We start from the raw sequence: 21,238 nt of genomic DNA, 5'->3' as shown, positions 1-21,238 counted from the left end.
CTTGCCTTACTGAAAATAATTCCTAGTGACTATTCAAATATGTAGATCAAATCTCACTTTCTCAATTGTACAATGAATATTGGTCAGTGCACCACCTGCCCTTCTGCACCTGATAGACCTGTCCCCTGAATAGCAGCAGAGAGCAGGAGAGCTCTCAGTGTCCTAGTTGTATCTCAGCCACACATTGCACAGGCAGTCCTGGAGAAAGGGTGGCTGCTATTGAGATAATTATAGGAATAGTTTATGAGCCTGTTTCTCCACTGCCGTACTTTTCCAGCATTATACTCAGGGGCGGCTCTAGGATTTGCACCGCCCCAAGCACGGCGGCATGCCGCGGGGGGCGCTCTGGCGGTCGCCGGTTCCGCGGCTCCAGTGGACCTCCTGCAGACGTGCCTGCGGAGGGTCCGCTGGTCCTGTGGCTCCGGTGGACCTCCCGCAGGCACGCCTATGGATGCTCCACTGGGGCCGCGGGACCAGCGGACCCTCCGCAGGCACGTCTGCAGGAGGTCCATCGGAGCTGCCTGCCGCCCTCCCGCGGGACGCCACCCCAAGCGCGCGCTTGGCGCGCTGGGGTCTAGAGCCGGCCCTGATTATACTAACATGATTCCACTCATTCCAGTGGAGTTACCCTTATGTATAATTCTAGAAAAACAGTGTAAAATTAAACCCTCAATTTTTAATAAAAGAGCTAATAATGCTAGGTAGAGAGGTTGTTTGGGATAGTGTCTAGAGATTTATAGGTCAGAAGGGATGCCCAGGGTAGCCTTTCTTAAGGCTGGGATGAAAAGGGAGGAATGTTAAGGGACCACAGGGTATGACTGTTAGATATGATTTTTTAAAAATCTGTGGGGTTTTTTAATGTTTTAAATGATTCAGAGCTATGAAGTCAAGCAGATTGTTAGCCCATGTAACTACATGATAATATTAGTTATCCTTGGCCTCCTTCCCCCTATATGCTTGTTACAGTCATTTGTTGTGTCTTAAATTAGACTGTTAGGCCTGGATACACAGAGGGACTTGGGTTCTGCAATGCCTAACTTTTAAATGCTTAGAAAATCGTACAAAGAACATTGCAATCTATAAAGTAACATTGCTTGAGTTGATGGTTACACTTCCTATACAATGAATGAGGAGAAAGAGGTACATCAGAATGTGATCCACAAAAGTCAGCATGCTAAGGTAACCCATGGGAGATGCTGATGAGAGGAGATGCTGATGAGAGGGGTGTGTCCTAAACCCTGCCCTCTCACAGAGTTAGGCATCTAAGTCCAGTCTCCAGAGAGGCACTTATATATGCTAACAATCTACTGCTAGGAACCCCTCTCATGGAGTCAGGTGGCTTAGGCATCAAAGATGTTTCCTGCCCCACAAAACAGCTGGATAAAGAGGAGCTTTTAACCCAGTGGTTAGAACATTCACCTGCAATGTGAGAGAGCTAGGTTCAGTTGCTCACTCTGCGTGAGGAGGAGGAGAGAGGAGTTGAATGGGTTCTCCAACATCTCTTAGGAGTATGCTCTACCCCAGGGGTTGACAACCTCTGGCATACGGTTCGCCAGGGTTTATCTGCTGTGTCAGGCCAATGGGGGTGGTGGGAAGCCATGGCCAGCACATCCCTCGGCACATAACTGTCTAGTCTGGATGTAAATCTTATCTGCTGGGTGTTACCCAGGAATATAGCATATGTGTAAGACACTAGGGCATAGCCAATATTCATAACTACAGATACAAAGATGATACATGCATATCAGTAGGATAGTCATAATTAGCAAATCATAACTTTTCCATTGACACCTTACATGGACATACTTTGTACAAGATTTGTTGCACTTGTAAAATGGTGGCAATATCAATGATATATATGGTCATATTGAAGGTGGGAGTGGTTGCAATGAGCTCTGTGTCTCATTGATCATGTGACTCATGAGCTCATGAGTAGACCATATGAGTCTGTGAAGGTTGTCCTCTGTCTTGATGAAGCACCACACATCATTTTTGCTTTCCCCAGCACACATGAGTATTGGTGTCTGACAAGGGTTAAAAATACACATTACAAATAATTAGATTGTATTGCCAAACTTTCACTTTACTGTACTATATCACAGCATTTTAGATTTCATGCCAAATGCTAAAACAGGCTGAATGCTGGTCTGAACTGTCCCTATGGGAGCAACTAACTATTTGCTTCTAATCCACTCTTGCTTATTTTCCAATCCTACCATCTGTCACTCTCTCTCTCTCTCTCTCTCTCTTTGAGACAGATGTTATTGTCTGAACCTTTCTCTATTATTGGACCATCCCACCCTTTCTGAATGTTTTATAACCTGTCTTCCTTATTTTCTCTTTGGCTTGTAATACCCTTCACTATTCTCTGGTCATTCAAACAATCTTCCTATTTTTTTCTTGGTATCCTTTCCACCCCTTTCCCCGCCTCCCCCCCCCCCATATCATTTTATCCATTATCCTTCTGCATATTTTGGGTTTTACTCACTTTCCTGTCTTTTAGCATCAATCTGTGGAACCTCCCTCTGACTTCCCTACTACTGCCCCTGTAATGAGCATACTCTAACCACTAGGCAGAGCCTATTACACTAGTCTTTATGGGGAATAAAAACTCAACTGACAAATACATTTTGTATTCTCTTTTCTTGCAACTTCATTCTTTAAAAAAGCCCTACTTGTGTGTATATATTTACAACACTTCTTGTTTAGCATGAAGGCTTCTCTACTGTCCTACAGCCTCTGCTCTCAGCTATCACTGAACTCACTGGGAGTTGCCTGTTGGTACCTCTCGTTACTTGTGTTCCATGAATACACAAAGCTATAGAGGCAGAATCTGCTAAGCATGTTTTAACCATCCTGCCCGATCCCCGACCTCCTGGCCCGGGAGGCTCGCCCCCACCACCTCCCCCGCAGCCTCAGCTTGCTCGCTCTGCCGCTGGCGCAATGCTCTGGGCAGCGGGGCTGTGAGCTCCTGGGGCAGCGCAGCTGCAGAGTCCAGCCTGACCCGGTGCTCTGTGCTGCACAGTGCTGGCAGCAGCAGCAGCAGCATGGCCCGGCGCCGGCAGTGCGGTAAGGGGACAGGGAGCGGGGAGGGTGGGGGTTGGATAGAGAGCAGGGGAGTTCGGGGTAGCGGTCGGGATGTGGGGGTGTGGATGGTGGTCAGGGGGAAACAGGGGGTTAAATGGGGGCAGGAGTTCTGGGGGGGGCAGTCAGGAAGGAGGGGGGATTGGATGGGGTGGCAGGGGGCAGTGAGGGGCAGGGATTCCGGGGGCAGTCAGGGGACAGGGAGAAGGGGTGGTTGGATGGGGCAGGGGTCCGGGGTGGGGGCATCAGAAATGAGAGGAGGGGTTGGGTGGGGCGGTGGGGGTTTGGGGGCAGTCATGGGACAGGGAGTGGGGGTGTGTGGATGGGGCAGGGGTCCCAGAGGGCCGTCAGGGAACGGGGGGGGTTGGATGGGGCAGGAGTCCTGGGGGGGGCAGATAGGAGGTGTGGGCCGGGCCACGACCCCCTCCCCTAACTGGCACTCCATACAATTTACGAAACCCAATGTGGCCCTCAGGCCAAAAAGTTTGCCCGCCCCTGTTCTACCTCTACTCTGACACTAAGATTTATTTATCCCAATCATAACTAACTATATACATAAACCGAACCTAACGCTAATCCTACACCCTAATCTTAATCCATAGCTGGGCAAACTACAGCCCACGGGCCACATCCGGCCTGTGCGATCATCCTGCCCGGCCCTGGAGCTCCCAGCCAGGGAGGCTAGACCATGGCCTCTTCCCTGCTGTTCCCCCTCTGCCGCAGCCTCAGATCGCTGTGCCACCAGTCAGGGGACAAGGAGCAGGGTGGGTTGGATGGGTTGGTGGTTCTGAGGGGGGCCGTCAGGGGGCAGGAAATGGGACGGTGCAGATAGGGGGCGGGGGCCAGGCTTTTTGCGGATGCACAGCCTTCCCTACCCAGCCCTCCATACAGTTTTGGAACCCCAATGTGGCCCTCAGGCCACAAAGTTTGCCCACCTCTGGTCTATTGAATACCTTTACTTGTTGTCCTCCCAAATAAAGGAATATATTAAAGCCCAGAAAAAAAACAAAACTCATAAAGTTATATTTTTCAGAAGTTACTGAAAGCATTTTCTGAAGTGTGTATAGGAAATGAGCTTCATTAGATGAAGTGCACCCAGCTCAAATAATCACAATTATTTAGCTTCATGAAATTATTGTATTAAGGACATTTTAATTCCACTCCAGATATGCTGTTACCTTATTGTGGACACACATTTATACATAACACAAATGTGTTGGCTACAGATATGAAATTCAATTATTGGGATATTTAATCAGTGTAAGATTTTCCATTGGTAAAAAAGGTCCATTTTTTACATAGAAAAGAGACGAATAACAAGAAGCCAGGGAAGTGTAAAATATGTACTGAAAATAAATACAATGATATAGATATTAAACCTTGTATTCTAAATTTAAGAAACAAAATCTTTAATGGAACGAGCATTTTCTGAAGGCTTATATCTAATGGTAGTTTTTAAAACTGCCTATGTGCCAAATGGCTTTAGACAATTTTGAGAATTGGAAATAAAACTATGAATTTCAATTTCAACAATAAAGAGATATTTTAAAAAAAATGAGGGGCTAAATCTGCTGTTTCATAAACCAACCCCACTGATTGCAATGTCTCAGTAGTTGCACTGTAACTGAGATCGAAATCTGGCGCATCAGCTTCAATATAACTACTCATGATAAAGATTAAAAACAATGGCCCAATATTTTGTTGACCATTCTTAGATAACTGAGACTGTTAAAAGTATTCTTTCTTTAGAATGCTCCCCACCACAGACCCAGAGGTGGGGTGGCTGCATCAGGGGCAACATCAGGAAAAAAAAATAACCTTTGGACTCCGGTAACGATTGCACCCCCTCTTCCTTCATGGGCTTGAACAGGGAAAAAGGGGGTGTGATGCATGGCTAGAAAGGGTTAAACAGTTTGCAGGTTGAATGATCCAAAGCCCACTTTAAAGGCATGTTAGAGAGGTATGGGAATGATAATTAGGGCCATTCATGCTAAATAGGCTAGAACTTTGAAATGCAAACCTATATTGTTAGAAGTAATACTAATTGTGTGTATCTTAGATGCTACCCATAAACAGACAGTCCCTGTCTGTCACTATAACTACTGATTCAGATAGCAAAAGGAAATATTAACATATGGATGAATCTTATTTAACTGCTTACTGTATTTTTCACTCCATGCATCTGATGAAGTAGGTTTTAGCCCACAAAAGCTTATGCCCAAATAAATGTGTTAGTCTCTAAGGTGCCACAAGGACTCCTCATTTTTTTTTCTGATACAGACAAACATGGCTGCCACTCTGAAACCTGAATAAAATAATGTCATTGTCTATATGCCTCTTTGAAGTTAGTGATAGACTACCTAATGGATAAATTGCCCTATGTTAATTTGTGTAACTAATTACTGATGGTGTTTAGAAAGCAAAAGGTTACATCAAAAGCCTATTGTTTAACCAGGACTGTGTGTTCAAGTGGATAAAAAGACCCCTGGGTCCTGATTCTGTCATTTCTGATCTGCTTAAACTTCATCAGGGGAAGTTTGAGTCTCAAGAACTGAGGTCCCAGTTATGCTGATATGCCCAGAATATGAGATTTGGACACTGGACTATAAACTATGAACTATTTCTGAAATAAGTCTTTCAACTACAAAGCTTGCCATCTCTGCTATGAATCTGCACCTCAATGAATTGAACTCTATGTCTGTATGTATATTGATCATTTAACCACACTCTCTCATTTGTTAAGAAATTTTAGTTTAGTTAATAAGGGGGTAATCTGTGGCTGATTGGATCAACAGAAAGGAGCAACATAAGCCTATTATCTCTCACACACCAAAGGGAGGGTTTATGAGCTATTCCATCTTCACGAGAGTGGCAATCCTACAATGGGAAGATAATCTGTGCCTGTCCTTTCTCTGCCCCCATTAGGACTTCAATAGGACTGTGTTTGGGGGCCTTGCTGTGGGCATCATGCTCATCATCTTGTGGGAGCTGGAAAGGAATTTTCCCCTTTCCCTGATTTCCTTTGTTACAATGGGATTTTTTTTCACCCTCCTCTCAGCATCCCAGGGGTAGGTTAGGTAAAATTCATTTTGTCACAATTTGGGAGGTATCCAGTGCAGATACTTGTTCAATAGAGGGTGTGGTTCCCTGATAAACTAGAATTTGAAGTAGATTAGCAGAAAGCATCTCATAAAAAAGGTGGGGAATGAAGCTAGGACTTTTAATATCTGGTACAGCAAGCAGACAACCCCGTAGCTCTTGTATGAAGGGAAGATGGTGGGGTCCCAGCAATGGTGCTAAGTTGGGAAGGGAAGGCTGATTATAATAGGAATGGTGACTTGCATTGGATGAGTTATTGTGGGATAGTTCCCAGATGTGTTACTAATAAAGATGCAGCCTAGTCAAACCACATTCCTGGCATCTTGACTTTCTGAGATATCAGGGATAAAAGTGATGTGATAGTAAATAAAACATTCTGGTTGTTGGAAAGTCTGAGGATATCTTTGATTTGGTTATATGAATTACATTATAATGGGAGCATCTGGCTCCCTTTTAGAATTATATGTTGTAAATGGGCCAAATTTTCCAGCTCTTAATTGAGAAAAATTCTAATTGACTTCAATTAAGCTAGTCACATGCTTGAAATAAAGCACACACGTGTAGTAAGAGGAGGCCCTAAGATATAAACCTTGGTATCAGAGGCTTGGTATGAGGCCTGAGGCCTAAACTAAAGTAATGATCAAGACTTTGCTAACATAAAGCAAAGTTAAGCTGTGAGCCAGAGGCAGGCCCTGCTCACAGAAGCTGGCAAGGAAAGGGCTGATGCTGCAAGAAGATACGTACCGAAAAGATACTGAACACTAGATATCAGAACATTCACATACTTGCACATTCCACATGGATAATAAAGAACAGGCTGGCCCATCTCAATGACAGGGGCAAAAGGGTAATATGAGGGATAGAGTTGTTTTGTTCAAACCAACATGTACAAGGTGAGAGGCGGCAGCTTACTACGTAAAGGGGTTGTACCTTGCTACGTAGAGGGGTTGCACCTCATACGTCAGGTGTGATGTGTAACTTGTTTGTACCTGTGTATAAGAATCCATCCCTGGGGCGGTGTCTTTGTCAAGCCGAGGGGGCAGTGGAAAGTCCCGCCACTGACTGAGCTGAGTCCATTGTCAGGGAGTACATATGTACTGGCTAGCTGTATCGCAGCAGCACCTTGGACTACGTTTGCCAGGGAGCTGGAGACTGTGCTTTTTTCGACAATAAACCTGGCCGACGTGCCTTCGTATCTTACTAGACTCTGTGGTTATTGGGGGTTCTCTTCGGGTCTGCTGTGTCAGCTATCTGCAGAGCTGGGGCAGCACACAGAGGGAACACACGCACGCCGCCGAGTGATATCAACAAGGAGAAAGCAGAGCACCACACCGGTAGCATTCTGACAACAACACGTAAGTGTTTTTTCTGGCTCAGGATTATTATATGCTTTTGTCTTGCACTGTAGCATAGATTATAGAATGCTTTCAATCCAGCAAGTTAGAATAGGACATACACTAAGAGAAACTAAAAACTATATTATCTCTGACAATTGTATAATGAACTTCAAAAGTGTGTGCATTTTCAGACAGCACGTGCCTTGGGTATATTATGGGACACGTGGTATGTTTAAATTAGTCCAGCTGCCTGTAAAGTTTGGTGACCAGGCTGGGGGAGGGAAGGGTCACTCTCCCTTTGATGCTAGTCTGCTATAGCTTCTCAAAAAGATGTAATTCAAAGGGAAACAGGATGTTTCTTGTCTGGGTCACAAGCAGTATTTAGTAGCACTTGTGAAGCAGCTCACTTACATGACGTGTTAACATTCTTTCATAAAGATGAATTTGGAGCTATTGTGGGACTGGACCAGTGGAACTAGGATTTTTTTCTGCTGAACATTTTGATTTAATCCAGCCAAGAATGTAAGCGTGTGTTAACTTTAAACATGAGAATTGTCCCATTGACTTCAATAAAGCCACTCACATGCATAAAGTTAAAGTTTTAGACATGTGCCTCATGCCCCATTGGTGGAAGTCTCCATGCACATTTGGGACCTTGCTACACACCAAAACCATATATCCATTATGTTAAATGGGATTTAAAAAAATCCCTTTCCCTATTTTCCACTGATATTTAAATGTAAAGAATACAGGTCCAACTGCAAATGTAGCTAAAATGTGCAGGTATCATGAGTTCTTTCCCTTTTCCCTACAGGATTTATTATGCCAAGTACAAAGCACAATGATCTTGGTAGTCCATCGATCCGATGATGACAAATCTGCGCAGATCATCTATTGTTGGTCTCATGGTGTGCCCTCTGATGACTATACAAGCCAATTCTTGAGGTGCACATTTTGCTGCAGATGGTGCATGGGAAGTTCACGGTCAGTGGGTTGTGTGCTGCTGGTGCTCTGTGACGTCGTTCGCCTGCCTCTTGTAGACGCCGGTAGCGGTCTTCCTCAAAGGCGATGCAGGTATTCCTGACTGTTGCACGCCACTGTGTTCTGTCGCTGGCAGCGTTCTCAAGGTCCCTAGGTTTGATACTGCTGTACTGCAGATTGGCTTTGATGGTGTCCTTGTAACGGATGCCCTGGGAGAGCTCACAATACAGAAGCTGGTGGGGGATTCTGTTGGCATCCATGCGGCTGACATGACCGGTCCAACGTAGCTGTGACTTCATGATCATTATTTTGATGCTTGTCATCTGGGCTCTCTCGAGGACCTCAAGATTGGGCACTTTGTCTTGCCAGCGGATCTTCATGATGTTGCGGAGGCAGTGCATGTGGAATGCTTCGAGCTGCTTGTATTATTGCCCTTATATAAATTGATGGTACACCCACATCTTGAATACTGCGTACAGATGTGGTCGCCTCATCTCAAAAATGATATATTGGCACTAGAAAAGGTTCAGAGAAGGGCAATTAAAATGATTAGGGGTTTGGAGAGGGTCCCATATGAGGAGAGATTAAAGAGGCTAGGACTCTTCAGCTTGGAAAAGAGGAGACTAAGGGGGATATGATAGAGGTATATAAAATTATGAGTGATGTGGAGAAAGTAGATAAGGAAAAGTTATTTACTTATGTTATTCCCATAATACAAGAACTAGGGGTTACCACATGAAATTAATAGGCAGCAGGTTTAAAACAAATAAAAGGAAGTTCTTCACACAGTGCACAGTCAACTTGTGGAACTCCTTACCTGAGGAGGTTGTGAAGGCTAGGACTATAACAGCGTTTAGAAGAGAACTGGATAAATTCATGGTGGTTAAGTCCATTAATGACTATTAGCCACGATGGGTAAGTAAGGGTGTCCCTAGCCTCTGTTTGTCAGAGGATGGAGCTGGATGGCAGGAGAGAGATCACTTGATCATTACCTGTTAGGTTCACTCCCTCTGGGGCACCTGGTATTGGCCACTGTCGGTAGACAGGATACTGGGCTAGATGGAGCTTTGGTCTGACCCAGTACAGCTGTTCTTATGATGACAGGCAAAACATTGTGAATAATTTTATAATTATTTTTGACCTTCAATAGCATGAACACATTTATTTACATACAGTACATTTGATGAGGAAAATTCATCAAATATTTTATTTTTAAATATTGCTTGGCTGATTCTGTTTAGCAGCTATTTCTTCACCTTAGTTTAGGAGGAAACTGTAATACCATAAGTATAATTGCATTGTGTCTTTTGGCAAATGTTGCCTTATCCTCAGTGACTACTGCACATTGCCACTGTCTAATACCAAGTTTATGGCTCAGACGCCACCAACTGTTCTCAGAAAATACTCAGTGAAGATGGAATCTTCAGAGAATGTAGATGTCAAACTCAAACGTCTTTATTGAGCAAGTGAGATAGAAGATTTTTTCAGCGTCTCATAACTTGGCCAAATATGGACAATTTTCACAGGAAAAACAAAAATAACATCCCTTGCAAAGACTATCCTTTTGCCAAATTTCAAATCCATCCTTGAAATCAAGGGTGTGCCATGGTTGATCAGCAAAATGGATATAAGATTTTTTTAACATGCAAAATAACTTATTTTTCTCTAATCTTATTCTTTGAAATGGTTGAACCATTTTTGCTGAAACTTTAAGATTTAATTAAAATAATAATTTAAAAAAAAATCAGCTCGATGCGGACACCAGGCATGGAAAATGTCAGACTGAATGGTTGAAGTTTGGCAAAGTCATAAGCAATTGAAAACAGCATCTTATCATGGGACATGTCAGGCAACCTGTGCTATGTTCTTTTGGGCTATCTACTTCTGGTTTCTTCTGTGTCCCTTCAACACATTCGAGCTATTGTTTGGGCAAATATTTAGTTCCTGAAAGCTGGAACATACTTCCTGTACCATTCCTAGGAACTCTCTCCAGGTCCTTTCCAGCCCTATGATTCTATAACGACTCTATGATTCTACCGTGTCAGCTCTCCATCTTCTTTCAAAAGTCAGTTTAAAACTTGATGGTTTTTTCCTTTGCCTACACCTCTTAATTTCTCTCTGCAGTTGTATTATTTATATAATATTATAATAATATTATAATAATATAATAATGAACAGTGGCTTATATTGGGTAGTATTATTCTTAGAGATGAAATAGTATTGTCTCATCAGTTTCTTCTCTAGACTGCATGTACTCAAAATTCTGAAGTGATTTAAGCACTATCTACAACCATAGCTGCTGGAATTGGAGGTGCTGGGGGTGCTTCCACACCCCCAGTCTTGAAGTGGTTTCCATTATATATGAGGTTTACAGTTTAGTTCAGTGGCTCTCGCCCACTATAATAATTGTTCCAGCACCACTGTCTACAACATTAGAAGTCTGATTGTAATAAAGTGGCCATTATAGGGTTAGCTAAGGAATGGACTCAGGTGCCCCACACCTTACATCTTGATTTGTCAGTGGGAGTTTTTCCCCACTCAATTTCTGATACAGTTGAATAAAGCAGGAAGTTTCCAGTCTACAGTCTAGTGAGTAGAATGTCATTTTTGTTGCACTGAGAAGATCCTTTACACTTGTAATTTGTAATTTACTGTCTAGTTTATATGTATGTGACTGCCTGCAAATGGCTGGTCCATAAAAGATAAAAGGCTTCCTATGAATTACCTGTTAATTGAAACTCCCCTTTAGCACAACCCAGTGTTTGTTTTTTGTTTCTGTGTTTCTCCATGCCATACAGCAGGGGTCGGCAATCTCTGGCACATGGCTCGCCAGCGTAAGCACCCTGGTGGGCCAGGACAGTTTGTTTATCTGCAACGTCGGCAGGTTTGGCCGATCGCGGCTCCCACTGGCTGCAGTTCGCTCTCTCAGGCCAATGAGGGCAGCGGGAAGCGCTGCAGGCTGAGGGATGTGATGGCCGCGGCTTCCCGACGCCTCCATTGGCCTGGGACAGCAAACCACGGCCAGTGGGAGTCACGATCCGCCGAACCTGCCGACACGTCAGATAAACAAACAGGCCTGGCCCGCCAGGGTGCTTACCCTGGTGAGCTGCGTGCCAGAGATTGCCCACCCCTGCCATACAGGGTTGCTGGAACAATTTTTATAGTGAGCATGCTGAGTGCTATTGAACCAAACTGTAAATTACTTCAAGCCAGGGGGTGCAGCAACACCCCCTGCATCTCTAGTTCCAGCACCTATGATGCCATATGTGGTCCCATTTCAGCCTTTTTTTAAGCACGTGCCTTTCTTTAAGTATGTGAGTCATCCATTGATTTATGTTAGAAAGTAAGCGGTAATTTGATTTCAATGGGATTAATGGTGTGACTAAAATCAAACACTTGTTTAATTACATTGCTAAATCAGGGCCTCAGTGAGAAATCGGACTGCGAGGGCCAGGCTCTTCCATCAGCCCCACTGATTTGAATTGTAAGGGAAAATCTCACTTTTATTTTAAATAAATAAATAAAGTTCCCAGCATTTTCTTGTTCAAATGACCTTGAAACGCTAATCTGATTGTCAGGGTTGAAAGGAACAAGCAGTTGATATCCACTTCTGCATCATGCTCTCATTCCAATTTTAATTTTTTGTTATACTTCATCCTCACATATCATATTCTTAGAGAGACAAGGTGAGTGAGGTAATATATTTTATTGGAACAACTTCTGTTAGTGAGAGAGACAAGCTTTTGAGCCACACAGAGCTCTTCTTCAGATCTGTGAAGGAACTCCCAGTGTCCCAGCAAAATACAAGGTGGAACAGACTATTTAACATAAATAGTTATGTTGTATATTGTATATTAAAAATGTAACCATAGATTAGAAACACAGAGCTCTTGTTTAAGTCTGGGAAAGGTACTACCATCCAATATAAAAACAAAAAGTGGAACCAACTAAAACTATACCACAACCCACAGAACACCACCACTGGGAGAAAACATGGCATCAGTACCCACCACATGGACACTGCACATCACCAAAATATCATCAGTTTATCAAGTCTACCCTCACTGGAGCTAAATTATCTGTTCTCTCTAAGGGACCAGACTTGGCCAGAACAAGAGATGGAAAACTTGCAGACATATCTCCACTGCTAAAATGATCAACACCTCCCACAATACAGCTTTCCATCTATCCACACATGTCTATCACCACAAATGGTTTACCTCATCCAGTGCACTAAATACCCTCAAAAACAACTACGTGGGTGAAATCAGACAATCACTACACTCTCAAACGAACTGACACAGGAAAATGATAAAATACCAAAACAGCATATTACCTCTGAGTGAACACTTTTGACAAAGTGATCACTCTATATCTAACCTAACAGTCCTCATCCTCAAATGAAACCTGCACAATGCTTTCAAAAGACAAGACTAGGAACTTAAATTCATTATTCTGCTAGACACTAAAAATCATGGACTGAACAAAGACACTGGATTTATGGCTTATTACAACAAACTGTAACTCACTAACCCAGAGGTTCCCAAACTGTGGGGTGCATCCCCCTAGGAGGGCATGGAGGAATATTCGGGCAGGGGGGTGCAGTGGGGCCCAGGCCAGCCCCCATGGAGGGCGGGGAGGGACTGCCATCCAGCCTGACTCTGCCCTCAGCTCCACAGCCCTGACCAAGGCTCCACTCCCAGTCTTGGGTCCCAACCATGACTGGGCCCCCGGGCCCCAGTCAGAGTTTTGTTCCCAGCCGTGCCCTGGCTTCTGACCGCAGCTCCTGCTGGGGGGCACTAATAGATTCCATTACTGGTAAAGGGGGGGTGTGACAGAGAAAATTTTGGGACCACTGCATTAACCCTCTATTTTTGTCCAGTGAGTGCAGAGGTGTTAATGGGTCAGTCTACCTTGAATGGTTCCCTACAATATAAACTAACTACTTATGCTAAACAATCTGTTCCACCTTGCATTTAGCTGTGGTGCTGGGAGTACCTTTCCCACACTGGCGAAGAGCTCTGTGTGGCTAATCTAGGGTTCCATTGTTAAAAATCTTGGCCCGCTCACTCTGATCCTCCTCTCATTAACACTGTTGTAAATCAGGATTTGATCCACTCTAATCTATGGTTTTACAATGGCTTGAAATGGCTCTGAAAGGGGAATCAGGCTATATATATATATTGTGATGGACCCAGTCCAGTTGGGTACAACAAAGTAGTCTTATTGGTAGCCAGGAAGTGGGCGGGCAAAGAGTCAGGTGAGGCCATTAAGGTAATATGAACACCTAACTCTAATTAAGGCTCTTTTTGATACTATAAAAGGGCTCACTCCAGTCAGGCTGAGGAGACCCAGGGAGCCAGAGGAGAAGAAGTGTGGCTGAAGGCTGGTTAATGAAGACACCTTCAAGCCATTGGTAAGGGACCCCTAAGGTAAGGGTGAAGAAGAGAGAAGTGGGAGAGCTGTGGGGAAGTGGCCTAGGGAAATGTAGCAACTCTGGCAGGGAAAGGTTGGCTGCCAGCAGCTGCCGCCATTAGGGTCCCTGGGCTGGAACCTGGAGTAGAGGGCGGGCCCAGGTTCCCCCCAACCTGCCACTACAGAAACACCTCCTGGGAGGGGAAGTCAGGCCCCTATCAGGACAGGAGGCTAAACTGTTCTGAAATAAGCCCCTAGGGACAACGGAGACTGTGGGAGTTCTCTCACCAACCTCCTTGCTGGCTTATGATGAAAAGGGGTCAGTAGACTGTAACCCTGGCCCTAGAGAGAGAAAGGCTATGTGGATGGTCGCAGTGAGCCTCTGAGGCTAGTATATTCCGCCTAAAAGCGTGGGACCCATGGGGCAAGGTCGGAGCTCTGCCACAATATATATATTCCATCTCCCTACAAAACTTGCAAGAAGTCACATTTGTACAGATTGCAGTTGAGAGAAGCATTTGTTGTTCTTCTCCCCATTCTTTTTTCTTTATGCTAAACCAAGTGGTAGTGTCTTCAGGCTAAAACCTGTCATTTAGCAGTGAAAAACTGTTTTTGCAGTGAAAATGGCAAATTTTCACCCTGAAGCAAATACACAAAAGTACTCAACTTTTTTCATGGGTGAAAATTTCTTTGATCTTCCCCCTGTTCCACCCACCTATCAACCAACCAACCACACACAGAGCAAAATGATGCATTTATTACATCTCATACCTGAAGGGCTATATGTAAAATATGCAAATTGTATTGAATATTCATTTCAATTTTTAAACTAATGTATCTTCCATTGTAATTCCATCCTTTTGCAAACATACAACTGTGAAAGAGTTTACTGGCAGGCATACACAGCAAGTTTAAAGTAAATATTTCCAAGTATTTGTGGAAAGCAAATTTCTGTGTTCAATCAAAAGTGCTCACACTTTACAGTAAATTATTCTGAATGAACAGCTTGAAAACTATAGGCCAAGAATTTTATACAGAAGTCATTAAGTGAAAAAATTCAAATAATAAATGTTTGAGAAAATCTCATTCTGTTCCAAGATCATTTGTGAACAGAAAAATAGATGAAATTTATTAAGTACAATGTTCATTATGAATTTTTCATCCAGCACTAATTCTAGTAAACACAAGAGTCAGGAAAAATTCCTTCCCTACCCCAACCCCATGCTCCTTTAGGAATAGCTCCATTCTCTACATGAATTAGATATTGTTGCACAACCACCTCCATTACTTACACATGCACACACCAACCTTCCAAGGATTGTAGAGGCAGGATATCAGATATTAGATGTACCAATGGTTTTAGCAAGTTTAGTAAATTATACATTCCTGTATTTGAAATCAGAAAATATATTTGGCCTTAATATCCAAAGCTACTCCATATATTTGCACCAACTTTTGCAAACTTTTAAGGCTATTCTGATTTTCTTTTGAATGTGATAAAGATCAGATTCTTTGTTTTCATTCTTAAAAATAGAGAGAAATCCACAGTCCACTTGATGTCTCTTAGCAAGCAGAGACACAAAGGCTGTTTAATCTGACTCTGAAGATCTAAAATTAGAGGATCTCATATGTATATATGTACATACACACACACACACACACACACATATACTACAGACCTCTCTTTGCAGTTGCCAAATATTTGAAGCACATTGGTGTACACATCATTTTAAAAATTATTTTCAACACTTTATGAAAAATTCACTTTATCTGTTGCCTGAAGTTAAGTTAAATGTATTAATCTCTTTCAGCTGTAGATGAATGTGTAAAATCAAGCTAAAATCTACTGCAGAATTACACACCTGAGTCAGTGTTTCCCTAAATCAGTGGTTCTCAAAGCCGGTCTGTCGCTTGTTCAGGGAACGCCCCTGGCGGGCCGGGCCGGTTTGTTTATCTGCCGCTCCAGGCCAATGGGGGCTGTGGGAAGAGGCGCGGGCTGAGGGATGTGCTGGCCGCCCTTCCCACAGCCCCCATTGGACTGGAGCAGTGAACCATGGCCAGTGGGAGCCGCGATCGGCCGAACCTGCGAACGTGGCAGGTAAACAAACTGGCCCGGACCGCCAGGGGCTTTCCCTGAACAAGCGGTGGACCGGCTTTGAGAACCGCTGCCCTAGATGGTAACTATGAACAAATCTGGTGAGGACTGATTTAATTCAAAGGTGTTTAAAATACTGATTTTAATAATTTAAATCAGAAAGCAGGAAACCTTGATTTAAATCATCAGTTTTTAATCATGTTTCACATTTCAACTTCTTAGTTATTTTACTAAAGAAAGGTTGGTGCTCATTGATCGGTAACTATTAAAACATCTTAACTTGCAACTAAACATACCTTTACACTAAAGTTGGTGCTTCTTTTTGGTAAGGGGGATACATTAGCTATATTAATTTATATCAACAATTATATAGCTTAATTTACATTTATTCAGATTCGTCATCTTTTTACATTTTTATTATTTTGGAAAATGGTGAATAATGCATTTCTTAATCACTAGATTGATTTTTTTATTGTGATTTGTGCCAAGTTCCAACTGGATGGAAATTCAAATTCAATTAAAAATGCAAAAAAACAGTATTTTAACTTATTTTCTTTAATTAAAGAGAACTATCTTAAATACACTGAATACATAAGAAGAAAAAGTATCAAAGTTTATCAAAACATTTTTGCATTTAAAGCTAGGATTTATTATAGAAAACAAGTATATTATTTGTAGTTATAGTTATTGTTTCTAGTTATTAAGTCTTTTAAGAACTAGTCAATTTTAGAATTAGTAGATTTCATCCTTTCATACCAAGTTTATATTTATAGTTTTGAAAAAGAAAAAAAAAAGCTTTGCTGCTTTTTCAACTCCAAATTGATTTCTTATCTTTGACCGAACAAGTCATTGAACTAGTTGAATAAATTAAAATGAAGAAAGTATTATCTCTGCATCTGCAGAAGAGATTACTGATGTCAAGAGCTTGTTTGGGACATCTGCAAACTATGGTTCTTTGTGGTTAGCCATTGACTTCCACTAGTTCAGTAGTTTTACTTTTTTAAAAAAACTTGGCAGCAAACCTACTACTTAATATTATTTTCTGCATTTAATTTAAACGATTTTAATAGATTATAATAAATCTGGGCCTTAACATAGGTTGTCAATTTCAAATGTAAGTTTAAATATATATTTTAAATTTATTTTAAATTTAAAAAATCTAATTTAAATAAAAAATCCAGTTTTTTAATTTTTAAATAAGTACTGATATTTATCTACTCTAGTAAAATGACTCAATATAACATATGTCTTTTCTGTTTCTAGCTGTATGGTTGATGTTAGTTTAATATTCACTAAACAAATTCATGCACCTATTCAGCTTTGCACTGGTAAACATTATAGCACTTGACAAAGAATTTCATTATCACAGTGGATTTCATCAGGAATAATTAATTTGGCACATATAACTGTTTGCATCTGTTTACAAATTATCCATGAATAGCTAGCGCAGAAGGATTGAAATCAGCTAGAAGCAGATAGAAAGAATGGAAGAGGATTGGACTACTTAGTGATTTGAGGAAAAATACCTTTAAAGAAATACATATATTTAATTGTATATACAATAAGATATAAATTCTTTCCTTAGGTTACTATGTGCAGGAGGGATTAATTAAACCTATATTAGATCTCTAGTCTTCTCTGTGAATCATGCAGTAGTTTTTAAAAAGTGTAAACATCAAGAACGTCAAGAGATTGTTTAAGATGGCACAATGAAATATACTTAGGAATAATGAAAAGAAATTAAGTAAGGGAGAAAAAAACTGAAAACGAGATATTCAGGTAAGGTTAGGTTATTGGGTTGTTAGTGTAGGTGTAGTTTGGTGAACCTGAAAGTAACTAAGTGATCTTCTAGCTCAGGGGTGGGCAAATTATGGCCCCCAGCCTAGAGCACCCTCCTGCACCCCTAAACTCTCATCCCCAGCCCCACCCGAGCTTGCACCCCAAACCAGAACCTTCTTCCCTTCCCGCACCCCTGCTCCAGCACTGATCCCCCTCTTACCCTCTGACCCCCTTGGTCCCAGCCCAGAGCATCCTCCTACACCCCAAAATCCTCATTCCCAGCCCCAGATCCCGCACCCCCTCCCATACTGTAACCCTAGTTTTTTGAATATTCATGGCCTGCCATAAAATTTCTATTACCCGATGTGGCCCTCGGGCCAAAAAATTTGCCCACCCCTGTTCTAGCTCCTCCCAAAGAATCTGCTAGGGCCATCGGAAGTACATAGGAAGTTGCATACATTTTGGCTACACACTCCTGAGTAAATTTTATATACTGTTCTCTGTAAGCCCTGTTCCTACTAATTATTGTTATAACTGTGTTCAGTCTCTGGACAGAACATTATTACCATGGTGGACAATGGCCCAGCACTTTATCAATAATGAAATGGAGGCAGGTCTAGTATGGCCAGAACATTTAGCTTTGTAGAAGGGCCCTGTGTTCACCGATTTCACCAGTTTCTCTTAGCAAGTAGAATTGTAGATTAGGAGAAACATTGTAGAATATTTCTATCCTTAGTGTAAAATAAGTGTTTCTTAATCAGGCCAGGTTTACAGTAGGAACTCTTTGTCATAATAGCTATACTGGTGAATTATACTGGGAATGCAGTCTTTCTGTGGCTGCAGCTTATATCGGCAAAATGGCACATTTGTCAGCATAACTTATTTCACCACCCCTACCCCCAAATGAAATAAGCTATACCAGCAAAAGTGTCATTTCCACAGTATAACTGCATCTACACTAGAGGTTTTTGCTGGCACTTCACACTCCCGACCAACATAGCTATGCCTGCAGGAGTTTATAATGCAGACACAGCCTCAGTGGATTTCTTAGCTCCAATGCCTCAGGCGGACACGTTATGTTCAAGTCATCAGTGCAAGAAAAGTAAGGTCCTAAACAGAAATATGTTTCCAAGTAACAGAACAATTAACCCTGGAATATATTCTATATCTGAAGGACTTAACTACTTAGTTGGTTTGTAGCCATTTTGCAAAGAATGATTGTCAGAATAAATATTTGAGGAAATGACTAGTCCAGACTTTAAGAGCTAAGGTTTAGGCTACATCAGGGATCGGCAACCTTTGGCACATGGCTCGCCAGGGTAAGCACCCTCTTGGGCCGGGCCGGTTTGTTTACCTGCTGTGTTGGCAGGTTCGGCCGATCACAGTTCCTATTGGCCGCGGTTATCAGTTGGTGAGAGTGTAGCATGAGAGGGGTTGAAACAGTTTGCTACCTAGGCAGGGTATACATTGTGGGTTCCCTGTTTCAGCCCCATCCTTAATCTAGCTGTAGGATCTCTGATTATATCAGGTGCTATGCCAGGGGTCAGCAACCTTCGGCACATGGCCCATCAGGGTAATCCGCTGGCAGGCCACGAAACATTTTGTTTGTTGACCGTCTGCAGGCACAACCCCCCGCAGCTCCCAGTGGCTGTGGTTCATCATTCCTGGCTAATGGGAGCTGCGGGAAGCGGTGGCCAGCATGTCCCTATGGCCCGCAGCTTCCTGCAGTTCCTATTGGCTGGGAAAGGTGAACCGCGACCACTGGGAGCTGCGGAGGGCTGTGCCTGCAGACATAAACACAATGTCTCACGGCCTGCCAGTAGATTACTCTGATGGGCCGCGTGCCAAAAGTTGCTGACCCTGGGCTAGGCTGATCACCAATTTTGGAGTCTGGAAGGGATTAGTCTCATATAGTAAAATTGGCAAACTGTTCTGGGGTTTTTCACCTTCCACTTGGCATGCAGTTGGTCTAGTTTAATGACAATTGTTGCAGCTTCAGCAGGTTCCAAAGTGAAAGATCAGTTCTAAAAAGCCTGACTGAGATCCCTGTAACCCAATGGGCTGCTTGAGCATTGGTGCCAAGCACAGCATTGCTTGGTGAAGGGGTGTGCCTCAGCATTTGGTTCAGCTCATAGCAGTTCATGGCTCCCCTCGTTTTAGCTCTCATACCTCCAACATGGTGGAGTGAAGCAGGCTGGGATTCTGGCTTCCAGTCAGAGTTGCTTGGTAGGCCTGAGGGTATAGAAAGGGCATGGCGTTCATAGCCACTCTTGGGCACGTAGTCCATTGGGACCACTGATATCCACATTGGAATGAACTTGACAGGTAGTTCCAGGTGGTTACCCTAGGTAAGCAAAAACTTTAAATGAAGTTGTATCATTTGCATTTAACAAATTATGATGTCTGTATCTCATTGTTTTCATGGCTACATCAAATATTCCATCTCAGCTTGCTGGTCAACCAACTCTGCAATTGACAACCTAAGGAGAGTGTGAGGAGCACAGGCTACACTTGTAGTATGTGACATTTATCCCTTTTCTTCCTCCTAGGCCATGATTCCCAATTGTTGACTTCTCTAGGTCAACTCCAGACAGGGACAAAGGTACTGCATATCCACAGGCTCCTTATATAAATGAGAACACAATCTGGCTCAGAGCATATAGACAATTCTGAAGAGCTATCACTGTAAGTTGAAAGCTGGTGTCAGCTCTTATTTATCTAACTATAAAAATATGTTCTCAATCAACATTTTTAATGTATAAACTTTCATAAAAGACATTGTTCCTTAAGGCTCTGGTATTTGGCATTTTGACAATGTGCGTTGGAGAGCTGTTCTTGCTTGAGTGGATTTCAACAGACTGAGTTTGTTCAACATTCTGTATAATCAAATACAAAGATATAATTTTCTTTGCATTACCATGGGAAATGTGGATTTATGATTCTGTGCACATGGAATAAGAGCCCATTGACTGAAAGTTTTTCTGAGTAATGGATGCATTTTTCTTCTGAATTAGTATAAGACTAATGCTAGGCTGTGAACGTGTATAGGTCCTTCAGGGATATCATATCTGAGCACAGACCTCAGACTGAACTTCTGTGGTGCGTGTTTTATGTTTGTCCTTTCTTTTGTAAAAGATGTTGTGACAGTTAGGGTAACTTCCTGCAATATCTTTGGGAAAGTATACTGTATTAAGTGTATGAATAGTTTATGTATCACTGGGGATCAGGGACCATAGTCACTCAATGTGGGTAGGGTTACCACCACTCCTCCAGAAAGTGAAAACAATATGGGATGATAACAGAATTCACTCTGGTTACAATCCACCTCACCTTCTGGGAAGACTTTCATATTCCGGTTCAAACTAGCACAGGCTCTGGCCTCTATTGACAGACTGGCTTTCTGGGGATATTACAGTGTAAAGCAGAGAGCTCTTCATCCTTAAAAAAA

The sequence above is a fragment of the Mauremys mutica genome, chromosome 1 (genome assembly GCF_020497125.1).
Source record: "Mauremys mutica isolate MM-2020 ecotype Southern chromosome 1, ASM2049712v1, whole genome shotgun sequence".
NCBI lineage: Eukaryota > Metazoa > Chordata > Testudines > Geoemydidae > Mauremys > Mauremys mutica.
This window is presented reverse-complemented; position numbering follows the sequence as displayed.